The following is a 25,375-nucleotide window of genomic DNA, read 5'->3' as shown; positions in this document are numbered from 1 at the left end:
GTGGGCATGCAGCCAAATAATAAATGTCATGTGCACAGCTAATATAGGCCATGGCTTCCCAGGCTTTATCTCCTGCATGACCCCATTTCAGGGCTTAAATTGCTGTGACCCACCTGGAAGCACTGGGCAAACAGCTGTTCTCACTTGGTCAGAGCTTCACAGTGGCCATTGCTGCCTCAACTTTAGACTCCAACATTTCAGATATCCACACCAGGGTTTCCCAAAGTGTGCTGTTCAAGCTTCCTGCATGGTTTCTGCACAAGTGTTCTGTCTGACTTGGGGACACAAATTTGATACCATCCAGGACAAAGCAGTCCACTTGATTGGTATAGCATCCACTCCCTCCACCACCGATGCTCAGTAGTAGCAGTGTGTACTGTCTACAAGATGCACAGCAGAAATTCACCAAAATTCATTAGATAGCACCTTCCAAACCAATTCCATTTAGAAAGACGAGGGCAACAGATATATGGAAACATCAAGTTCCCCTCAAATACTCGCTGTCCTGACTTAGTGACACTGAAGGAACAGTGATTTCTAGATCAAAATCCTGGAATGCCATTCCCTAAAGTTTTAAGGGTCTGCTTACTGCAGGTGGACTGTAGCAGTTCAAGAAGGCAGTTCACCACCACCTTCTCAAAGGCAACTAGAGACAAGCAGCTGGCTCAGGTAGGGATGCCCATGTTCTGAGTGAATTTTTAAAAAGCACAGGAATCTTTAAATAGACACTTATTTTAATAGCCTAATGAAGTACTTTTAATGGAAATTAAGTACTTTGGTAAGAGAGATGCTGTCAAAAAAATAAATTGTTCTGTGGGTAGAATTTACACACACCAGAAATTTGCTTACATGGAATCCAGTTTCCTTTCATCACCGCATTAGAGGCGAAAGTGTTATGGGAAGGGGTGGAAAGAATGAATTATGGCTGAAATTGTATGATCATGCTTTGTGCTTTCCCTCGGAAGAGGTATAAAGGGTGAACAGTAGCATAGTGAAAATACTGCATGCAATTGAGATTGAAAGACTTTTTATCCAAAGATATGAGATGAAAGTGTGTTTGTGGCTAAACTGTGACTGGACTCATAATCCCATTAACTGATGGAACATGCTGGAAGGACTCAATACCATTTATGACCAGCTCATTCCTGTAGTGCTACAGGCATTTATGTAGCCAATAACTACTAAAATAACCTAACTGAAATGTGCATCAGATTGATTGTACTCCTTGTGCATTTGTACTATAATTAATATGTGGACAGTTACCTTCCATTTTCTTTGCTTTCCTTTTCTACCTTGCCTTGGGTCATCAGCTTTACCATTGCTCTAAATAGTTTCTCCTATTATAACTTGCTCCTCTGTTACTTACATCTTTTCCTTTGATCACTGCATTTTTACACATCCCTGTGAATTTCCTCCAAGTTTCTCTTTCGTCATTCTTCTGCCTGTTATTCTTGAACCTCTTTTCTGGTTCTTTTGTGACAATGAGCAGAAATTAGACCAAAATTTCAGTTCGTAGCTTCCTCACCTACAAATGGAACTGTATGGCTAAAATATCACTAAGAGGATTAAAGCATTAGTCTTCAAGCTTTCGGTTCCATTGCAGCTTAGTTCTGTCAAATGTTTTGGTTTCTGGATGGTCGTGGTGTTTGAAGCATCCTTCCAATGGGTGGACTGTGATCTATTTAATTGACTTGGTGAATGTTGTTTTCTGTAAAGGTTTCTACTGCATTTCTCCCATTCCTACTGTCCCATGTCAGTGCGATGAGCCCTGTGTTGGAATTGATTCCGGCCCGAGAGACACCACCTCCAAACTATTAATTGGAAATCCCACAGGAGATTTAAAATGTGACATTGACCTTTACAGGGTTTGTGCCATAAGTGCTCCATATTCAAAGGGAGTTTCAGAAGGTGAAGGGTCAACAGCACAAGGAAATAAGCCTGTTGTTTCCCCATTGAAACTAGATATTTTAATTTCCCTTTCCTTGTTTTTATTGAATGGCAGAGCAAGCTGTGTTCATATCTTATGTACCTTGGGGCAATGGGCTTATTTAATTCATATGAAACAATAAGGGTTTAATTTAAGAGTAACAGTAGCTTCCAAGTTGCACATTCAGTGCCTTAGGTCCACCTAAGCCACATGAGTCTTCTCTAATCCAACACCAATGCAGACAAATCCACTAAGTCCACTTCTGAGATGGACCAGGACAGCGGCTGCATGGAAACACCACCACCTGCAAGCTGTCCTCTAAGCTGAACACCATCCTGAATACCTGAAACATTGACTGCTCCTTACCTCCAGATGCTGCCTGTGTTCTTCCAACCTCCTGTTTGTGTACCATCCTGAATGGGAACTATTCTACCATTCTTTTGCTGTCACAGAATCAAATACTTGCGTTGCGTTCCCTTCCCATCAGCACTATCTGTACCTGCACCAGATGGGCTGTAGCTGTTAAAGCTCACTACCACCCTTTCAAGGGTAATTGGGTCTATGGAATAAATGCAGGGCTTGACCGCAATGCTCTCAGCCTAACATTAAATTAAAAATAGCACACAATCTTAGCTTTAATCATTTTGCTTGCATTTAGTTTCTTTTTTCCAATCTGACTGTTTCAGAAAGTAAAAAGGCTTTTTGTTTCTTTTTGGTTCCCAGCTGTAAGAATTTCAAAATTTTTAAAGCAAGGAGAGTCCATGGCTAAGTATGGTACAGGGTTTCTGGTGGTGATCAGCAGGGACCTGTCACTCAATGAGCATGCTCACAGCTGTGTACATTCTCACAATAAGGACTCCTGGAGGAGAGAATCGTCAGGCTATCAGCTGCTCAGACAGAGGCAAGGGGCAGGAGAGACTGTTAGCAACAATCTTGACACTGAACCATCCTGTGTGGGAAAGGTAGGAACTACAGAACAATAACAGCTTTTTTTTTTCAGCAGTGATAGTTTAGCTCTTGTGGGGAGGAAGGGGAACAAACATTAATTTGGAGACAAAGGTGTTTCACAGCACCACAAACATTTAAAGGACATGAATACTTGTAGGACTTCAATGTGAAAAAGAAATGTTCAGCCAAATGTTATATTGATTATCTGTTTTGGTTAGTTATTAGTTAAATTAGTGTACTAGGCTGTGCTAGTAACTGCAGACCTCAAGTGAGTGAGTAACTAGAAGCAGTATCTGCTTCTCCCTCATGCAGTTATGGAGACTAGAGCTATACAGCTTAGACTGCAGGAGTGAGCATTAACAATAGATTCAAGTTTTTATTCATGCAGTTTTGCATTTGGTGATGGAAAGTGCTGCTTCATAACTTGTGTCAGTATCTGAGAGCTGTGTGTTTTTCATTTGTCACTGAGAAGGCTAGACTCCCAAGAGAGGTTGAGGTGAGAGTCCCAAAACAATCCTCCTTATCTGTGTTTTCAGTCTGGCAAGTTGGAAAAGTGACAATGCAAAGTATGAACCTTCAGTAAAGCAGCATTTTCCCAAGAATATTCTTGACTTTGACTTTTTTTCTTCTGTGACTGATAATAGAAAGTCAGTGGTGAAACGAGACTGCACTTGTTTGCATTGTTAAAGTTGCAGCATTGGCTCCCAGTATTGGTTTAGCACTGCGTGTCAGCTACCTGCAAATAATGCCTGATACCCATGCACAGATGAATGTTATAAAATGTTTTTTGATTTTATTTACTTCAGATTCACTTTCCATAATGCAGTTAATGCCACCTGTACAGAAGCTAGCCCTGCTCCTCTTTTATCTTGTCAGTGACCTGTCTGACAGACAACAGAGTTAAGGTCAATAGCCCACCATTCACTGCTCTCTGGGGGAGAGAATTCTAGATGTTAACAGTTCATTTGGAGAAGATTATCTTCCTCATTTCTGTTGTAAATAGGTCTTCCTTTTATTTTTAAAATGTGAACCTTGGTTTTAGATTCATTAGGAGGGGAAACATCTCATGATTGCATTTAGTGATGGAGCAGGCTCAACAAGGATGTGTTGTCTACACTCCTGATCCAGGTTTCTTTTGTGCATGGTCTTTTTTTACTGATATGCTGGATTCCCCCTTTGTTGAGGATGGGGATATTTGTAGAGCTGCCTCCTCCAGTGAGTTGCTTAATTGCCTACCACTCTTCACAGCCAGACGTGACAGGACAGCACAGCTTGGATATGATCTGTTGGTCGTGGGATTATTTTGCTTTGTCTATCGCTTGCTCATTATGCAACTTGGCATGCAAGGAGTCCTGTGCTCTTGTTTCACCAGGCAAGCATCTCATTTTTATGTATGCATGTGATTCTGCTTACATACCCACCTGCATTCTTCATTGAATCAGGGTTGTTCCTCTGACTTAATGGTAATGATAGAGTGGGGGATATGCCAGGCCATGAGGTTTGAGATCGTAATGGAGTTGAATCCTGCTCTGTTGATGACCCACGGCACCTCATGGGAACCCAGCCATGAGCTGTTTGAAATCTCTCATTTAGTTCAGCGATAATGCCACACAACATGACGGAGAGTGTCCCCAGTATGAAGACCAGTTACAACAAGTTGTTTCAAGATTGCATCTTTGGAATTCTCCACCCCAGAGGACTGAAGATACCCAGTCATTGAGTATGTTCAGGATTGAGTTTCATAAATGAAGGAATCAATAGATCTGGGTAGAAAAATGCAATTGAGAGAGAGGATCAGCTGTGATCTTATTCAGTAGTGGAGCAGGCTCATGGGACCAAATGACCTAATCCTGCTTATATTTCTTCTGTTCTTTATCTTAAAAACAAGTTGAAGCCTCCATGGATTTAAGCTCGTGTTAGTCCCTGTGAGAGGCTGCCTTGTTTATGCAAAATTCTGTAGGATTGCTCTGCAGGGTTCTGCTTGTTGCTTCTCTCGTTGGGTGATGTACTTAGTCCACTTCCATCCAAAGTAAGGATAATTTTCCCTATTCTGCTGAAATTCATTAAAGCACCAGATTCCATCACCCCCTTTTTATTCTCTCACGGAATGTGGGCATAGCTGGCTGGGGTCAACATTTATTGCTCGTCCCTAATTGCCCCTGAGAAGGCGATAGTGAGCTGCCTTCATGAGCCACTTCAATCTGTTTGCTGTGGGTGGACCCACAATGCTGTTTGGGAGGGAATTCCAGAATTTTGATCCAGCATTAGTGAAGGAACTACAATATATTTCCAAGTCAGGATGGAGATTGGCTTGAAGGGGAACTTGCAGGTGGTGGTGTTCCCACGTATCCTCTGCCCTTGTCCTTCTAAATAGATGTGGTTGTTAGTTTAGAAGGTGTTGTCTAAGGATCTGTGGTGAGTTTCTGCAGTTCATGTTGTAGATAGTACAAACTGCTGCTACTGAGCATCGGTGGTGGAATGGCTGTCGGTCCATCCACAAAGAATCAAGTGGGTTGCTTTGTCCTGGTTGTTGTCAAGTTTCTTGAGTGTCACTGGAGCCACACTCATCCAGGCAAGTGGGAAGTGTAGGAGATGAGTTATTTGCTGTATAATTCCTACCCTCTGACCTGCTGTTCTATTCACTGTATTTACATGTTGGGTCTAGTTGAGTTTCTGGTCAATGGTAACTCCCAAGATATAAATAGTGGTGGATTCAGTGATTGTAATGCCATTGAATGTCAAGGGGAATTGGTTAGATTGTCTCTTATTGGAGATGGTCTTTATGTGGTATTTGTGTGGCTAAAGTTACTTGCCATTCTCAGCCTAAGCCTGGATATTGTCCAGGTCTTACTGCATTTAGACATAGACTGCTTCAGTGTTTGAGAATTCATGAATGGTGCTGAACATTGTCCAATTCATCTTGAGTGAATAATATCATTTAGTGGAAAATTTAGAATCTCTACATCTCCTCCTTTCAACACGTTTTAAATTAACTTGTGTCTAAAAATGTTTTTTTTTGTCTTATATAAAAACTGGGACCTCATCAGAAACCTATACTCTTTCTGAACTTGAACTCAAAAGCCCTAACTGTTGTTGGTCTTCAGGCCTGACTTCAGATCACTGATACCATCAGCAGAAATTCCAACCCAAAGTCCCAAATCGGATGCCATTTCCATCCCAAAGCTATAGCCAATATTGATCGTCCAATGTGGACCCAACCTTCATCTTAGCAGCAGTTGGCACCTCGGGGCTAAAACTGCGAGCAGCTGCAATCCCAATTCCAGTTGGTATTTCAACCCAAAGCCTGAGACTAACTGAGACCCCACCCATGATTGTGATACTTGGCATCTTGACCCTAAGCCTGACTTCAGCTGGGATTATAATCTAAAACCTCTGACTCTGGCTGTGGCATTATATAATGGCAGATATTTGGAATTTCTGATCAGCTCACCTTTATGGAAATTTGTTTCTGCATTTCCAGTGAGCCAATTTTTGATTAGTAATCACAGGTGGCAGAAGGTAGCATTTGTTTGCTATTTAGGGGTGGGGGTGGGGGTGGGGAAGAGCGGAGAAGAGGTCAGAAGTTCAGAAACAGGAAATGGGAAAACGGAAATTGCTCGACTCGAGACAGTTCCATTAAACACCAGCCAACCTTGAGACATACTGTGTGAGGCTGCCCATATTGTGCCAATTAATGAGTTATTGGATCCGATGCCAATTCATACCCATGTGGAATAGATCAAAGATCTGAAACAGAATTTGCAGGTTCTACTCATGAATTTCAATGAGATTCTTCAAATCCCAAACCCATTCATCTAACCCAATTTCTTTTCAGTCAGTCAGAATTGGATGTGAAAATGTAGGAGGGGCTGGGTTTGTGAGAAATTGTAACAATCTTAAGCTGGCATTTCAAGAACCACTTACAAGATATCAGTACCAGAAAAAGGATAATTACACCACTTTTATTTTCATCTTTTATTTTGGTCAAATGCTGCAGATAATTACGCCACCATTTTGAGAACACTTTTAAAATATTCTTGCAGATAAACGGGCATGAGATCTTCCTTAAACTAATTTCATTTCAGCTTCTCGTAAGTATTATTTGAAGGACACTTTTTTTTCCCATCACTTTAGATTCAAACTTAGATAACGGAGATGAAAGGACAATGGCCCAACCCAGGAAACACACTATTCAATTAGAACTTGGATGATCTGATAATCCTCAACTTTTCTGCCTTTTCCCCATGACCCTGGATTCCCTTACTAATTAAAAATCTGCCTAGAGCAGCTTCAAATATACTTAATGACCCTGCCTCTACAGCCCTCTGCAGTAAAGAATTCCATAGATTCACCAGCCACTGAGCAAAGGCTGGGGCTTTTTTCCTTGGAGCATCGGAGACTGAGGGGTGACCATGTAGAGTTTATAAAATCATGAGGGGCATGGATTGGGTGAATAGCCAAGGTCTTTTTCCTAGGCTGGGAGAGTCCAAAACTAGAGGGCATAGGTTTAGGTTGAAAGGGGAACGATTTGAAAGGAACCTGAGGGGCAACATTTTCATGTAGAGGGTGGTGTGTGTATGGAATGAGCTGCCAGAGGACATGGGGGAGTTGCGAACAATTACAGCATTTAAAAGGCATCTGGATGGATATATGAATAGGAAGAGTTTAGACTGATACGGGCCATATGCTGGCAAACGGGTGCTAGTCACATTGGGATGTCTAGATGGCGTGGCTGAGTTGGACTGTGCTGTATGACTGTATGACCAGAGGGCATAATCTCAGAATAAGAGGTGACCCATTTAAGGCAGAGATGAGGAATTTCTTCTCTCAAAGGGTGGTGAATGTGAGGAATTCTTAGCAGGTGAGGTGACAGCTATTTAAGCACAGCAATGTGTAAAATGCAAATATTCAATACAAAAATGTGAAGTTTGAAAGGGCTTCAAGGCTTTGTATTGCAATACAGTTCATTTAAATTTGAGAATTAGGTTTGATTAGCATAAAACATCAATCTGTTTTTTCCTACTGCCCTAGTCCTGACAATAACCCTCTAAATATCAGCCACTTTCAGATTTGAGCAGAAAAACTTTCAAATTTTATTTATGCAAATCAGTAGGAATAATAATTTAATACCCCTAAAAGTTTGCAAGCTTTTCAAATTGACTTCTAAAAAGATATTTGATGAGTGTTAAGAGAAGGTTCTTAAGTTAGAATGTATCTAATTTACATTATTAATGAGGTCAAATTACCATAATTTTGTAATACATTGACCTGAACAGAATGAACTGTTCACAAGAAGTTAGTTTTTGAGTTATGCAAGGAGATTATTTTGCAAGCAGTTGTCCTTTTCCATGTAGATTAATTCAAATTAAGACAGTTGAGCATATGTTACACTAGATAAATTCATGAGTAAATCTTTGCTGAGTTTTAGTTGTGTTTGCATGGCAGGTTGAAAGACAAAAAGATTTTTCATAGATTCAGATAGCGGAGAAAAGGCCCTTTAGCCTATCGAGTCTGCTCAGACATAACTACCGCTAAAAGTGCGCTGATTCCAATTTCCTGCACTTGTCTCATATTATATTCGAAGTACTCAAGAAAATTTTTTTTAAAGATTGTAAAGTTTCCAGCTTCCACTACCTTACCAAGCAGTGCATTCCAGACTCTCACCACCCACTGAATGAGAGATACTTTTTCCCAAATCCCTCTGAATCTCCTGCCCCTTACCCTATAACTATGCCCTCTCACGGTTGACCCTTCAACCAATGGGAATAGCTGCTCTCTATTCACCCTGTCCATACCCCTCATAATCTTATAGACCTCAATCATGTCCACCCTCAGTCTTCTCTGCTCAAGAGAAAACAATCCAAGCCTATCTAGTCTCTTCCTATAGCTCAATTTCCCCATCTCGGACAACATGCTGGTGAACCTCCTCTAGAGCCCGTTTAACACTATCACATCCTTCCTCTAGTGGGGTGACCAGAACTACACACAGTGGCTCCAGTTGTGGCCTGATCAAACTCTGTATAAATGCAACATTACCTCCTTGCACTTATACTCTATGCCATGACTAGTAAAAGCAACTGGCCCAAATGCTTTCTTTTGACAGATTTCAAAGCTCTTTGTTCCTATTCCATGACAATGCCATGTCACACTTGGATAGAACCAAATTGACATGATAAAACATCTGGATGGCTGAAAATCTTAAACAATGGTAGAAGATGCTGCAGTCTATGGCAGTCTATGACAGGCTCTATGTTTGACATGTGACGAATTTGAAAATATTGGCCATAATCAAATGCAAGGTAACATGCAGCATTTAAAGGAAATAATTTGGTTTACATTTTATTTGTATGAATAAAGTACTTTTGGAAAAGGAGCTGTAATTAAAAAGGACAGGTTAAGATCTCAAGTGCAGCTGCACGTAGCCCTTTGAAAGATTAACAGGATCGAGTAAAGACGAGGTCCAACAAAACCAGAGGATCACAAACCTCAAAGCCTCAAGTTCAGATCTACTAATAATTTTCTCAATGACACAGCTTTTGCATTTAAGATGTGAAAATGGAGGAACGAGCTGCTCTACATAAAGTTTATGTCAAATAATTCAAGTGTTTTTTTTAAAGATAGAGACAGGAGCAGAAACATACTGGAGCCTTTCCTCCAAAATGGTGGGAAAGATGGGATCAATTGGGAAACCCCAGTTGGAATTGCGGGAAACAATTAAATTCATTGTTCACGCCCATGCATTGAAGCGTACCCAGCATTAAGAAAAGATATTATACATGAAGCTGTTTGTACTCATTCACATTCTTACTTGTTTTGGATATGGGATGTTGGCATCACAGGCAAGGCCTGTGTTTGTTGCCCATCTGTAATTGTCTTTGAATTGAGTTACTAGCAAGGACCACATCGGAGAGTCAACCAGATTGCTGAGAGTCTACAGTCACGTCGGCCAAACATGGTAAATTACCTTCCCAGTTTGTGGGAACCAGACTTTTTTTTATGACAATTGATGATCATTTCATGAACACTATTGCTGAGAGAAACTTTCAATTCCAGATTTTATGAACTGAATTTAAATCCCCCCCAGCTAGGATTTGAAATAAAAACAATAAGTGCTGGAGAAACTCAGCAGTTCAGGCAGTATCTTTGGAGAGGGAAAAATTGAGAGTCCCACATGCCCCTTTAGAACTGGTGGGATTTGAACCCATCTTCCCAGAGCGGTAAGCTGGGGCTCTGGATTACTGGTCCAGTGACTGTACCACTATGCCACCATCTTGCCTAACATAGGTGGCATAACTGCATATGCATTTGAAATATTTTCTACTCTTATTTACATTTTTATTTTTGAGTGTTTTGCAGTTTGTGTTGAGGAAGGCTTTTGCAGTGTAGGATGCTAAAAATAGATATGGCCTGAGTGGTAGGGGCATGTGGAGGGTTTGGTTAGATGCCAGGTACTGTGCCATTTGAACCCTACTCCTTGCTTTAAGTGCTGTGTACCTCTGCAATCAGTAACAGCACAGGGTCAATTACATTGTATTTCGTCAATGGATGTGGGCTTCATCTTGCCCGTTGCTAATAGTCTTTTAAGGTAATGGTGAGCCACTTTCTTCAAACGCGGCAGTCTATCTCCTGTAGAATTGTCCATATTCATACAATCCCTACAGTGTGGAAGCAGGCCATTCAGCCCATCGAGTCCACCGACCCACCGAAGAGCATCCCACTGGCAACCCTATCCCTATAACCCCGCATTTACCATGGCTAATCCACCTAACCTGCACATCCCTGGACACCATGGACAGAAATGCTTCAGCCACACTGTGCTACTGGTGGAGGGAGTAAATGTTGGTGGAGGGAATAAAGAAAGGTAGTGGATTGAGTGGCAGACTGCTTTTTGTCTTGGATGGTGTTGAACTTCTTGTTGGCTGTTGGAGCTCCTGGCATGTTCTCCTTCACTCCTCATTAAATCAGATTGGTCCCCTGACACGGGAATACCTCTGGCAGGCCCCAGAACGGGAGTGGGCTAATCATGGCTTAATATCCAGCTCCTGGAGTTCGAAGGGGCCCACTGTGCTCAGGTTGAGATTGAGGGTCGGAGGCCCAGAACAGGAGCAGCCTTGACACCACAATTTCTGTCTCTGTCCCTGATGTCTGGTTCTATGTCCCATGTACCTCATTTTGCACTGTTCCTGTTCTAACTGAATCCCGTTGTATTGATGAGCTGTCAGTGACTGGTGAAGAGCTAAGGCAGGTATTGCTATGGCTGGTATGTGCTTGCTAGCTACTGAAGCAATCCTCCTGGACACAGGAGCAACCACTGCTGGTAATCACTGGTTACAGCTGACCCTGAGCAGCTCGCTCCTCCCCAGCACTGCTGCAGTATGTCATAGTTTGCAGGGGCTGGTTATCAGGCTAGAGAGAGAGTGCAGCTCCCACCTTTCTTCGAATAATCCTGAATTCTGTGGTTAGGAATTAATCTACTCAACAATACTAAGGGTATGAATTTCACACAATTGACAAGTCATTGAAATGTTTGTCAGAGCTTAGACCACAGATCAATGGAATATGCAGAGAAACATTTTACCTGACACAGTATCAAATGGATACTCAGGGCAATTAACCATGCAATTACCAGAACATATTTTGACTTTCAAAGCTGTGGGAGTTACTGAAAGGAGAGCTTGATGCATTTTTGTTTTAGAAATTCCAGAGCACCCTGTCTATTCAAGACCCCTGTCTGTGTATTTATTTGATGCTGTGTCTTGTATTTTGAGTTTTAGTTCAATCTATCGATTCCTTTCCACCCTGTCATTTTCTGCAGCCTGTATTTTCTGCTGATGACTGGAATGTTGGAATTTGAAGCCTCTCATTGGCCTTTCTACATTCCCGTCAGCTGTTCAACTGCTTTTCCTCTCTACCACTCCTGCAAGTGTGCTCCCTCACATGAGAGTAGGATTATGGCAGATCCCCATTCCCCCAAAGACCTGATATATTGAGGCAGGTGCTGGCACATTGACTCAGGACATGAGCGGGAGGCATCGTTCATCTTTCTCCACGGGCATTTTCTTGCCGGACTTACTGAATCGTGACACAAGCCTCATGATTTTCTTCTACCACCTCCTCAGCTCAGGGCCGCAAGGGGCCAAAAATAATGAGCTAACCATTGTTCCAGTAACCATCAATCAACTGAGTGTAAACCAGAGCTTCCAATCTGACCCCTTGTTCATTTGTACTAGCTTAGACCTGCAAAACTAATACCAAAATAACAAAAATAACATTTAATTGCACCAGAACGTCTTTAAGTGCAGGATTTTCAGGGTTAACACAGTGCTATTTTCAAGGTCAGGAACACACTCAGGAGAAACTTTATCAGCTCCAGCACTCCCCACTTAGCCATTAGGGAATGGGATTGTCCATCTCCAGACTGCTGTTGAAGTGAGCACAATGAATTCCCAGTCTGCAGTAGGACTGAGAGTTCACAGAATGGGGGTGAGAGGTACAGATATAGAAAGTCGGAGCAAATGCCTTTGCAAGGGTTAAGGATCAGAGATTGTTGTGAACACATGAAGCAGTTAAAGACAGTGACACCAACTTATTTGTACTCAGTTTCATAGACTAGGGCCATGAAAACCAACATCAACTCCCTCGCAATATTGGCTGACATCAACTAGCTTAATACTGTTATGGACCAGACCAAATCCCCTCAAAATATAATAAGAAGGTAGCCTGGACCCTGACTTTTTCATATTTTAATTGTAAAGACCAGGTGCTGTGTTTCAGATGCAAGTCAATTGGTCAAACTACTCAACGTTAAGCAAAACACAATTTATTCAAACACTATTGTTAAAATACAACAGAAGAAAGAAGAATTTAGAATAACAACTCTATTGGAAAACTTAACCGAATAATAGATACAGTAACAGTTATAAATTAACTGTTCAAATATAGTAACATTCCATAAATCCTTGGCAAAAAGGCAAATTAAGAAAACAGATTGTCTGACATGCAGTTCTCCAATCCAGGAGGAAAGAACATCAAAAGACAACTCTGAGAGAGAATATGTAGCAACCTGAGACCCCAGGAACAACTGCTGAAAGCTAACTAAAAATTGCGGATATGTGAGAGCTTAACCACACCCACTCAGGCTACTTCTATTGTACCAACTTTTAAAAAAGAAACCTAAGGCCTCACAAGTTGTTTATCTTCTCATAGACTGCTTGTCACCTGTCCCTCAATCTCTCTAAAAGAAACCACAACAAAACATACCTCTTAAAGCCACAGCATTGTCATAATACATGCCCCAGGCTTCAGAGTCGACCTTTTCTGAGCTTGATGATGGTGAGCTTCATGGCAGTATTGAGCACAATCTTAGTCATTGCATTATCCTGCATACAAGGATGAATGTTCAAACTGATAATGAGAATGAGGCACTTGGTTGACAAGGAGATTCAGGTATTTGGAAATTGTTACACAGATGAAAAGAAAGCATAGGAGAGTTTTCTAAATTCTAACCCAATAACATGGACACCAATAAATTGTTTGCCGATTAGGCTCACTCGCCAAAGTAAACAGAAAAGATAAACAAACAGAAAGCTTGCACTTTGCTGTTTTGCACAGATTCTGGTGAATTGGAGACAACAGAGTCAGATAGTATCAGCAGATTCAAATGGGACTCTGCGAAAAGACTAAGTGATGCAAGTTAAAGTGTGGGGGAGCAGGCATAAGGATGATGATACGCATTTCTGATCCTGCAGATATTGTGATATGATTTAATAGTGACACCAGCCACAATTGACAATGCGGGTTAATAAAGATTTCCCTGCAGTGAGGGCAAAGTATTTTCCTAGAACGTGGAAAGAAGAACCTGCTAAATGCCGGAGAGTTTATTTTCATGTTTTAATGCTGTATTCAAATAGCCATTAACCTATATAATCAATATATTAACACCTACTGTAAAATAGTGCCCAGAAAAAAATGTAGAATGGGCAAGTTAGGCATTCATACATAAACTTTTCTGAATGAACAAAAAAACTTCAGGTTTGATCAGCTTGAAACCTTCAATGGTAATGGTCTGAATATATACAAAATATATATTCACTATCAAATATGCAACCTGAGGATTAAACATTGCAAAATAGAAATGATTAGAAGACAGTGCCAGTCAAACTGGCGAATGACACATACTGGCCCAACTTGTCTTGTAAATATTTTAATCAATCTGTTAGTGCACACCTCTGGAGTAGGTGGGACTTGAACTCAGGTCTGTGGCTGTAAGGTAGGGACACCACCTCAGTACCGCGAGAGCTCTTCCAGCTCATGTTGTAAACTTCAAAATGGAGAACTAGTACAACCAGTACATTCACTTCTCAGCATTACTGGGTTTTAACTGTTTATTCTTCCTCTGCTTTCCTGGAAAGCTCTGTTTAGCTTTGCAGAATAAAATTTGGCAGAGTTCCTGCATGGCTCGTTCAGAGACTCCTCCGGGTAAACGTATTTGACAATACCTGTTTGGACTCCATTGTCACAACCCTCAGCTCAGCTAAAACAAACAGCAGCTCTTGTAGAACCAAAGCTAAGTGCTTTTAGTAAATTGGGAGCAGTAGAAACATTGAAAACAGCAATGGTAAATCATTGACTGTGTTGGAAATGCCATTGTAGCATGAGCTGATCCTGGGAGCGGGTGCAGGAACTGAGTTAGTAGCATCTAGTCATTTCAGAAAATGTATGTGGGGTGAATATAATCTAATTCACCACGCAGCAAGTCCAAAGGATTGGATGGAAATACCAGTTTAACAGCCTGTCAAACTTTATTCACCATTACCTTCAACAGAGGGTGGTCAGATCAGAGCTGACCCTGAATTCTATCAGTTTCTCAACAGACTGGTGATATGAAACTGACCACAGCCTAGCCAGAAACATAATGACAGATAAACAGTTTTAAGATCTAAATATGTAGCGTTTACACTCATGACTTGTGGGAGGGAGTGGTTGACAAACTTTTAAAAATATAAATACTTGATTCGCAAATTTGTAAACAAAAGCATTTTGATTTAAATGTTACAGGACTTGCAAAAGGATTCAGCACGTCCTACAACAAAATTATTCCACTTGATTCAATGGTAACAATGAGCTTTTCTGAATGAATAATAAATATCCAGGTTTGATTAGCTTGAAACCTTAAACAAAACATACTCCATGTCAAGTATGCAACCTGAGGACAAAATGTTTTAAAATAGAAATAGTAGAAAGTGCGATAAATATATACAATGTGTTTCACTCTAGGGTACCTCAGTACATTTACACTGCTCTACATTTACAGAATACTTTGTTTAAGGCAACAACCCAAGGGGATCTACAGTTCCCAGGCCCTTGGTGTCATACCAAAAGGCCTTAGAAAGCAATCTTTTCCCATTGCTGTGGTGGCTGTCCCAAGCTTCAGTACATATCTCAGCACATGGTCTAGAACTTTGGAATGTGCCAGTCTGTGCTGGTCCAGGAAAACATGTTGCACTGGTTGGCCAGCAAGCTTCAGGCAGACCACAGAGTGTCTTTCACTGTGTTGATGGTCTTCCGGGTAAAGCTGATATTTGTCTTGTGTATGTCGCTAGGAACAGCCTGTAAAGCACAGAGTCCTGTGTCCATGGAGGTGTCAGAAAGTACCTCGACAAATACCATTGTATCTCTCTAGAAACCTTCTTTGCAAAGGCACATCCCACAAGGAGGTGGACAGCAGTCTTCTCCCCACTACAGCCATCTCAAGGGCCACATGTGTAGTGGGTGAGACTTAGGGCATGTAGGCAGGATTTGACACCACCTGCCATACTATGTCTTGGTGCTTCTTTGTAAGTTCTGGCAATGAGGCATTCTGCAGGATGACTTTAACAGTTTGCACATGGAACAATCAACATGATCTACTATCTCCTTTTCCCACTGTGTTTTGAGGATATTGTGTGCAGACTACCATCTGGTGGACCAATGGTCAAGTGGTCAAAAGGTGCTTTCTTGCATGAACTTATTCACAAGGTGCAATTGATACAGTACACTGCAACTACTCAGTGTTCTGTGTTAATGTGGCCGGACCAATCCTTGGTAACAATGCCGACAATGTCCTCTAAGATGATGCCTTCTGGTCCTAGACTCTTTCACAAGGAGAAACAACCGCTCAGCATCTACCCTATAAACCCCACTAAGAATCTTGTATGTTTCAACAAGGTCACCTCCTTTTCCTCTAATCTCTAAGTCCAACCTAGTCAATCTCTCCTCATAAGACAATCCCTCCATACCTAGGATCAACCTAGTGAACCTTCTTTCCATTCCCTACAATGGCAGTATATCCTTCCTTATGTAAGTGGCCCAAAACTGTTCACATTATTTAAGCTGTGGTCTGACCAGTGCCTTGTATAGTTCATATAATCATAGAGTACGGAAGGCCAATCGAGATTGTACACCAGTTAAGATCTCCCTGCCTTTATACTCCATTCATTTTGAGATAAAGGCTGACATTCTATTTGCCTTCCCTATTACCTGCTGAACCAGGATGCTAGCTTTCTGCAGCCTTCTTCCATTTAAATAATATTCAACTCCTCATTATAGAGTCACAGTGTTTTACAGTGCAGAAAGAGGGCCTTCAACACATCATAGTCATCAAGCATCTATCTATTCTAATCCTATTTTCCAGCACTTGGCCTGTAGCCTTGTATGCTATGGCATTTCAAGTGCTCATCTAAATACTTCTTAAACGTCTTAAGACATCCTGCCTCTATTGCACTTCTAGACAGTGAGTAACAGTTACCCACCACCCTCTGGGTGAAAAATGTTTTCCTCAAATTGCCTCTAAACCTCCTGCTCCTTACCTTAAAATTGTGCCGCCGGATTATTAATCCTTCTACTAAGGGGAAGAGTTTCTCCCTTTCAACCCAGTCTATGCCCTTCAGAACTTTGTACACTCCATTCACATCCTCCTTCAGCCTTTTCTGCTGTAAGGAAAACAACCCGGCATTTATTGCTCATCCCTAGTTGCCCTTGAGAAAATGGTGGTGAGCTGCCTCCTTCAATCACTTCAGGCCATTTGGTTGATTCAGTTAGGGAGGCTGTTCCAGCATTCTGCCCCAGCAACAATGAAGGAATGGTGATATATTTCCAAGTCAATATGGTGAGTGGCTTGGACAGAAACTAACAGATGGTGGTGTTCCTATGTATCTGCTGCCCTGTCCTTCTAGATGGTGGTGATTGTGGAATCGGAAGGTGCTGTCCAAGGAGCCTCGGTGAATTTACGCAGCGCTTCTTGTAGAAGATACCCACTACTTCGACTGAGTATGGGTGATGGAGGAACAAATGTTTGTGGACGTGATGCCAATGAAGCGGGCTGCTTAGTCCTGGATGGTGTCGAGTTACATGAATGTTGTTAGAGCTGCATCCATCCAGGCAAGGGGTTGGTATTCCATCACACCCCTGACCTGTGCTTCAAGTACCGTGTACAGTCCTGGTTACCCTACTATGGGAAGGATATTATTAATTCACAGAGGGTACAGAAAAGATTTACAAGGATATTACCGGGATTTAGAGGGTTTGACTTATATGTAAGGAGAGGCTGGGACGACATCAGAAGTTGAGGGGTGATGTTATAGAGGTTTATAAAATCATGAGGGGTATAGATACGGTGACTACCCAAGATCTTTTCCCTAGGGTAAGGGAGTTCAAAACTAGAGGGCATATTTTAAAGGTTAGAGGAGAAGGATTTAAAGAGACCTGAGGGGCAATTTTTTCACACAGAGGGTGGTATGTATATGGATTGAACTGCCAGAGGAAGTGGTAGATTCAGGTACAGTTACAACATTTAAAAGACATTTGGACAGGTACATGAATAGGAAAGGTTTACAGGGATATGGGTCAAATGCAGGTGAGTGGGACTAATTTAGTTTGAAAAACTTGGTCAGCATTGACGAATTGGACCGAAGAATCTGTTTCCATGCTGTATCACTCTGACGGGAAAACTACAAGCATTAAAGTTAAGAGCCATTAATTTTGCTTTTTTGCCATTTTCTTCCCTATCTAATCCTATTTTCTGCTGGTTTTCTAAGTTTCCATGCTCTGTCATTTCCTGTCCCACTCTGGGTATCGCTATCTAAATAGCTGCCCTGCAATGCTACCAATCGTTTTGCTTTGTAAGCCTATGTTTCACTTCTCCTGAGCTCTCCCCACCTCTGTTTAGTTTAAAGCCCTGTCTACAGCCCCAGATACTCAATTCACCAGGACAGTGGCTCCATCATGATTCAAGCGAAGGCTGTGCATCCCCGGCCCCTGTGAACCATCTACCCAGCACCTTCAGATAAACCAATCTCATAGTGAAGGGCACAAAGGATTGATCGGGCCAATTCTGAAAGAAAATGGCCTTGATTTACCTTGGCTCCTGAGGTCAGTTCAAACTAGTCACATATGTTCATCAGTCTGTGTAGAGACAGTGGATCCAAGCAGACAATGTTTGCGTAATCCCATGTACAGGGAGGCTTTGACCTTAGTGCCTTCACTAACTGGAATAGTCATCCCTCTTTTTTCCACATCCTTCCTGACGGACTCAGCTGAGGTTCAAAACAACACAGAAACAGGACAGGGAGACACGACGGTCCTGCCTGACACCAGATTTGATCGGAAAGCTTTCAAATTGCCACCTAATGATTAAAACTGCACTATTGATGTTTGTGAAGAGGAATTGTACCCAACTATGGATTCCCTCCCCAAACCTCATTGAGAAGAGCACATCCCCCATATTGGTGTGCGCTGTTCTGTCAAAGGCCTTCTCTTGGCCCACCTTCCCCAGTGCCACAGAGACGATCGTATTCCTGAATAGCCTCAGACTTGCAGAGATCCTCCTGTATAGATCTGGTCAGGATGAATCACTAACTCCAGACAGACCTGACCCAACTGACAAAGGCCTCGGACATGACTTTATAATCCACATTCAGCTGCAAAATAGCTCACTAATTTCTAATTTTCTCCCATTGTAAATAAGGGTGATGATGCCTTTCCTCATGGATTTGGTGTCACACCCTCATACATATCCAATGGGTCCTTGTTGATGAAGCCCCACTGTGTTGAACACATTGCAGCTAGTAATCCATTGTTTCCAGGCATTTGATACTTTCCAAAGGAATCAAGGGCCTTCTCAGCTCATCCAGAGTTAGTGCTTGTCCAGACTAACCCTCATCCTGTCATCTAAGGCCTCTGTGATGGTAGCCAGGAATGACAAAGAGGCTGTGCTTTCTGTGGGTTTCATGTCATACAGTCCAACATGAAAAGGATTTGATGATTCTCAATGTCATACTGTAACAACTGTACCCAGCCATCTTCTTCCTTCAGGCTGCAGAGCACAAAGCTGTCTCTGTTAGTTTCATTAACCATGGGCTGAGGGCGCACTGTAAAAGAGACAAGTTCAGCTTTCCTCTTGTGATAAACACCACAAGGACCTGGTAACAGAATAAAACATGACTCCAGGTGGTCACGTCTGACACTGGAAGAATGTGGTCACACAGCACAACTGTCTCGGGAATCTAACTCGACAAGCAGGACATGTTGCATTTAATTTTAAAAATCAGATGAAGTTTGTCTCATAGAAGTGGCTGGCATGTAACTAAAGGCTGTGTTGGTACAATGACAGCATCCCTTATACTGTGGACTATTAGCTCTGCAGTCGAGTTCCACCGATCCTTGAGGTGTGTCACAACATACCCAGACAGGTTTTATTTTAAAATGATTAAGAAGTGATAAGGGATATTGTGGCACAGTGGTAGTGTACCTACCTCTGGACCAGAAGGTTAAGTTCAAGTTCCACTTGTGCTGGATGTGTGCTGTAATCTGTCTGAACTGTTTGATGAAAATTTAAGGCAGTGATTTGGGGAGAGAAAGAGAGAGAGAGAGAGAATGGATTGAGATCTGTGGGACAGGACAAGATGAAATCTGTGAGAGTGAAACCTCTTTATGTGTAAATTGGAGAAGTACAGTTTCCCATGAGAGTGAAAGTCAAGTCCTTGAGAAAGCATTTGAGGTATAACACTGCGCCCACTAATTCTCTGGAATTGCAGTCACGTTGCAATTAATGACTAACTGATGACTAAGGTAGCATGAATACACCAAGAAACTCGAAGGAGGTCAATTACTGGCAGGTGAACACATTGAGCAGAAGTCTGAAACAGGGTGACCAGATTTTCAAAAATCATATCGAGGACACAGTGAAAAGCCATGGAAAAACATGATTGACTTGTTGGGCAACCAATGGCAGGAGTCTGGAGGAGGGGCAGTTGAAGGTGGGAAGTCATGCGCTGACATCTCCAGGAATGTGACAAGCCAGATTTGGCAACCTGCTTCCACAGAGGGTTTAAAAGGTGCCACCAACAACTTCCTGGGAGAAGACAGGGAGGTGGTGAAGGGAGAGATACAAGTATACTGCATGCATCACCATACAATGTGATGGGGTGGCTATTTAGAAGAAGGAGGGTGGGATTTCACTCAGATTTTTACCCCTGGGTCCAGTTTATATTTAATAAAATGGAGCACATTGCCAACACTAAGGTTGGACAGTAGACCTTGCTCTGATGGATGGGCACCGTGTCCTCAGTTAGACGTGATGGGACTGCATTGTCAGTTTCCAACTGTCCCCCCACATGTGACTCCAGGCAGCCAACGTTGATGTGGACTTGCAGTCGATGGGCTGTAGGTCTGTAGTTCCTCACTACGGCACAGAGACAAAGATTGTCTGCCAGTTTCACGTTAACAAATTGATGAAATATGAACTTTCTCAATGTTAATTACAAACTGAGGATGAAATAAAACAGATGATTGAAATGAGCAGCATTAGTCGATGAATGTTCGGAGAGCAGCATTTTACCTCCAAACTCTAGGAAGAAACTGTGCAAAATGTTGTGTGTGTAATCTCATCAAACTGCAAACATGTATAGCCATTGAAAAGGCAGGGAGGTCAATCAGCAACCAAGGGAATGAAAAACTAACCCTCATTCTAATCCCAGTTTGCAGCACCCGATCCATGTTGTAAATATTGTAAAACGCCATTGTTCTTCAATTTGCTTGAAATAAATTAGAGGAGGCGACAGTGTATTTCCAATGCAACAGACTAATCATTCAGAATCTCAGGCTAATGTTCTGGGGACATGTATTCAAATCTCGGCATGGCAGCTGTGAAATTTGAATTCACTTAAAAAACATTACTGAGTGTTGCAAAATTCCACTACGGTCCTTCAAGGGAAGAAGTCCGGCCTACATGTGACAGCAATGTGGTTGACTCTGAGCTGCCCCCTTGACAATTAGGGATGGGCAATAAGTGCTGGCCCACATCCTATGAATTAATTTTTAAAAATTGTAACAGGTTTTGTGCACTTTGAATTGTTTCCTGTAATACAGGCTATCTCTCTTCAATCCCTGTCGTCAGGATCCCTACATGGGGGCAGTGCCATCTTTGTGCCAGGCAGCTAACCTGTCTGTCAAGTGGCAGTGACTGGGCACGTGACTCCGTGCACAATAATTACAGCCTTGACAAAATGTAAAAAAGGTGAAAATTAGTCTGAACTTATCTTAGGCAATTGTCAGGTCATCGGGATATTTAATGGACACCTGACTATCATAGCCTGAGGCCTGTCATTTCTTGGAGGTGCACCTTGCATATGTGTGTGCTGGGAGATGGTTAACAGTTGTACTCAATGTTTATTAAAACCCTAAATACTGTGTAAGTCTCCCGTAATTCAAACTTGTTAATGGGGAGACTGGCAACAACACAAAAATGGTTTTCCTGCCTCACAGTTGCCCTTTCTTTCATTCATTCATGGAATTGTGGGAATTTCTGGCTAATCCAGCATTTATTGCTCAGAGGGCACATTGAATCATAGAATAGAATCCTTATTGTGCGGAAGCAGGCTATTCGAGTCCACAGCCACCCACTGAAGAGAATCCCACCCACACCTACCACCCCCCCTTATCCTATCCCTGTAACCCTGCATTTCCCATGGCTAATCCACCTGGCCTGTACATCCCTGGACACTATGGGCAATTTAGCATGGCCAATCCACCTAACCTGCACATCTTTGCACTGTGGGAGGAAACCGGAGCACCCGGAGGAAACCCACGCAGACACAAGGGGAATGTGCAAACTCCACACAGTTGCCTGAGGCTGGAATCAAACCTGGGTCCCTGGCACTGTGAGGCAGCAGTGCTAACCACTGAGCCACCGTGCTGCCCATGCTGTGGGCCTGGAGTCACATGTAGGCCAGACCAGGTAATGATGGCAGATTTCCTTCCTTAAGGCACATTAGTGAACCAGATGGGGTTTTACCTGGCAATTGACAATGGTTTCACGGTCATCATTGGACCCTAAACTCCAGACTTTTTTTATTGTATTCAAATTCTATGGTCTGCCGTGGCAGGATTTGAACCCAGATCCCCCAGAACTTTGGCTGAGTTTATAGTCTAGCAATAATACCACTAGGCTATTGCCTCCCCTCCTTCTGTCATTCTGCCCCACAATGCTGTGCCCAGGGTCTCTAATGGCTGAACAAGATGCTCAGAGTGCCCCAGACGATGACCCACATGACACTCCTGCTGGGTCATGTGGTCTGTGCTAGCAGCCCTAGCAAGATATGGATATGAGCTGGCTCCAAAATATAGAGTGAGATTAACCCTAACGGATGCAGGCCCGGTCCTGGAGTTGTATTGCAGGATCTTAAAAGTCCTTAGCCTGTCTCACAGGGAATCAACAGGTTGGCTTTACTATAAGAGGGGATTCTGGGAGTTCAGTTGTCTAGATGGCCAGCATGTAGTGCAGAAGGGTATTGGCAGTACAAGTTCAATCCCTGTAGTTATGATCGTTCATGGACGTCCACCCCTTGCCAATACAGAATGGTACCTCTTGAGCTGTGTAATCAATCACCTCTTTACCAGAGAGAGCTGCTTATATCTCTTTGTGAACTAAATACACCACTTTTGAGAATGGGTGAAGGACGCATCTCTCCATCACAATTATTTTTTGAATGATTTATGGTAATAAATTCCTTCCCAACTGCAGACAGAATGGTGCAAATTAGGTAATGATATAGATTCTTCAAAAATCTGATACATTTCCTCAATAAATTTAGACCTGTCAGCCACCGGTGGTATAAGTCTAAGCTTATCGTAGAGACAAGTAGCTTCTTTACCTGGGATATTGATCCCATCTGTTTGGAGCGTGGTTTCTTTTTGATGTGAGGGCCAAGATATCTTAAGCTGACGAGAAAGATTAACTTGTACCTTTTGTTTGCTGACAATGGCTATGAGGCGACACATTGTGTTCCTGAAACTTTACGCTTTAATAAGCGTGTTTAAATTTAAAGCTGTGGAAAACCGAGTCAATTATACCTTAAACAATGCATGGAGGAAAGAAACAGCGATTAGATTTCAAAGTGCAAACTGTCTTTTGTGACTTGTTTATTGCAGTGTGTTTGTTGTTTCAATTCTAGATCAAAAAGCCTAAATGAAAGGCCAAGTCCAGTAGTGCAGGTTTCCAGTCAAAAGAGGTGTCTAGTAACAAAATAGGGCTAATAATTCAGAGATGTTTCTGATGGAAGTTGTGGAACATTAATTTTATTTCTCACTGCATGGATGCTGCCTGACCTGCTCAGTGTTTCCCAACATGTTCCATTTCTCTTTCAAATTTCCAGCATCCGCGATATTTTCTTTAAGTAGTCATCCAGGGGCGTGGACTAACGATCTGAAGACATGAGTTCAAATTACACCTCGGCAGCTAGAGAACTTAAGTTCAGTTAATTCGATAAATTTAAATGAAGAAGTTGGTTATCAGTAATTGCGATCATGAAACTAATGGATTTGCGAAAGGGCTCAGCTGCATCATTAACATGCTTTCACTCAGGGGGATGGTAAATGACTCCACACGCACAGTGATGTTGTTGACTCTTAAAGGGCCTCTGATCTGGCCTGGCAAACCTGATCAGTTTGACCAAAATGCCACAGAAAATTATAAGAAGAAAAATCTCACCGCTGTAATCAACTTCCCCCCCCCCCCCCCTTACCCCTGCACAACCCCCCATATCAAGAAAAGAAAAGTGAATGAAGAAATGATGAGATAACTACGGACTTGCAATTGTAAGGCCAAGTGAAGACTGATAGAGGACAGAAGCTCCCCAAACCTGAGGTGCCAGGTAAATGAAGCCAAATATTGATTCCAACTCGAGAAGTTTTAGGAGTGTGTTAAACAATATGAATCTGAGGTGGACCAATCTACGCTCAGTGATTATCGTAACATAGCATGGTTGTCGTGACAACAATCTCTCCATTAACAAAATGAAGGAGCTGGTCATTGACTTTGGGAAGTGGAGTGGAGGACATGCCCCATCTGCATCAATGCTGCTGAGGTGGAGATGGTCTACAGCGTCAAGTTCCCGGAAGTGATGACCACCAACAATCTGTCCTGGTGCACCCATGTTGACACTGTGGTCAAGAAAGCACAACAATGGCTCTACTCTGCCAGGAGACTGAGGCAATTTGGCATGTCCACAGACTCTTACAAATTTTTATAAATGTACCATAGAAAGCATCCTTTTTAGATGCATCACAGCATGGTATGGCAACTGCTCTGCCCAAGACCGCAAGAAGTTACAGAGAGTTGTGAACACAGCCCCTTCCATCCATTGACTCCATCTATACTTCCTGCTGCCTTGGGAAAGCAACCAACATAATCAAAGACCCTTCTCCACCCTGGTTATACTCTCTTCCATCAGGCAGAAGATATATAAGTTTGAATACACATACAAACAGATTCAAGTACAACTTCTTCCCCACTGTTATCAAACTTTTGAATAGACCTCTTAAATGTTAATGTTGATCTCTCTCTGCACCTTCTCAGTAGCTGTAAGATTATGTCCTGCACACTGTTCTGTTACCCGATGCACTTGTATAGTACGTAAGACAACACTTTTCACTGTACCTCGGTACATGTGACAGTAATAAATCAAGTCAAATCAAATTTCCAAATATTGAGAATGTGGCTCATACTAAAATAGTTGTGATATGTGAAGAGTGCCTGGTGAAATCATTTACAATTAACAATAGGAGAAACCAGCTCAGTTGGATGACTTTTATTTAACATATTCCTTCACAGGGTATGGCCATCCCTGACAAAGCCTGTACTAATTGCCCATCCATAACTGCCCTTGAGGAATTGGTGGTGATCCACTGTCTTCATTTTGGTGAAGGGACTCCCAGCATGCTATTAGGGCCTTTTGACCCATTGAGCTGCTTGAGTGTTGTCGGAGCTATTCTCATCAAAACACGTGAAGTATTTCATCACACTCCTGACTTGTGGCTAGTACACGGTAAACAGAGATAGTAGGAACTGCAGATGCTGGAGAATGTGAGATAACAAGGTGTAGAGCTGGATGAACACAGCAGGCCAAGCAGCATCAGAGGAGCAGGAAGGCTGATGTTTTGGGCCTAGACCCTTCTTCAGAAATG

At 42.2% G+C, this 25,375-nt stretch overlaps 1 protein-coding gene across 1 annotated transcript in view; it reads left to right on the top strand.

The window, feature by feature from the left end:
* The first annotated feature begins 2,786 nt into the window (after positions 1–2,786).
* Positions 2,787–25,375, top strand: part of LOC109920806 (rabphilin-3A-like) — a 220,963-nt gene continuing 198,374 nt past the window's right edge. Inside the window, exon 1 of the mRNA XM_048611789.1 lies at positions 2,787–2,889. The gene's annotated coding sequence lies outside the window, so the exon portion shown is untranslated. The remainder of the gene's footprint in view (positions 2,890–25,375) is intronic.

Source organism: Rhincodon typus, chromosome 24, assembly GCF_021869965.1.
Source record: "Rhincodon typus isolate 14 chromosome 24, sRhiTyp1.1, whole genome shotgun sequence".
Taxonomy (NCBI): domain Eukaryota; kingdom Metazoa; phylum Chordata; class Chondrichthyes; order Orectolobiformes; family Rhincodontidae; genus Rhincodon; species Rhincodon typus.
Note: the sequence above shows the minus strand (reverse complement) of the source record. Positions and strands in the feature narration are given on the sequence as shown.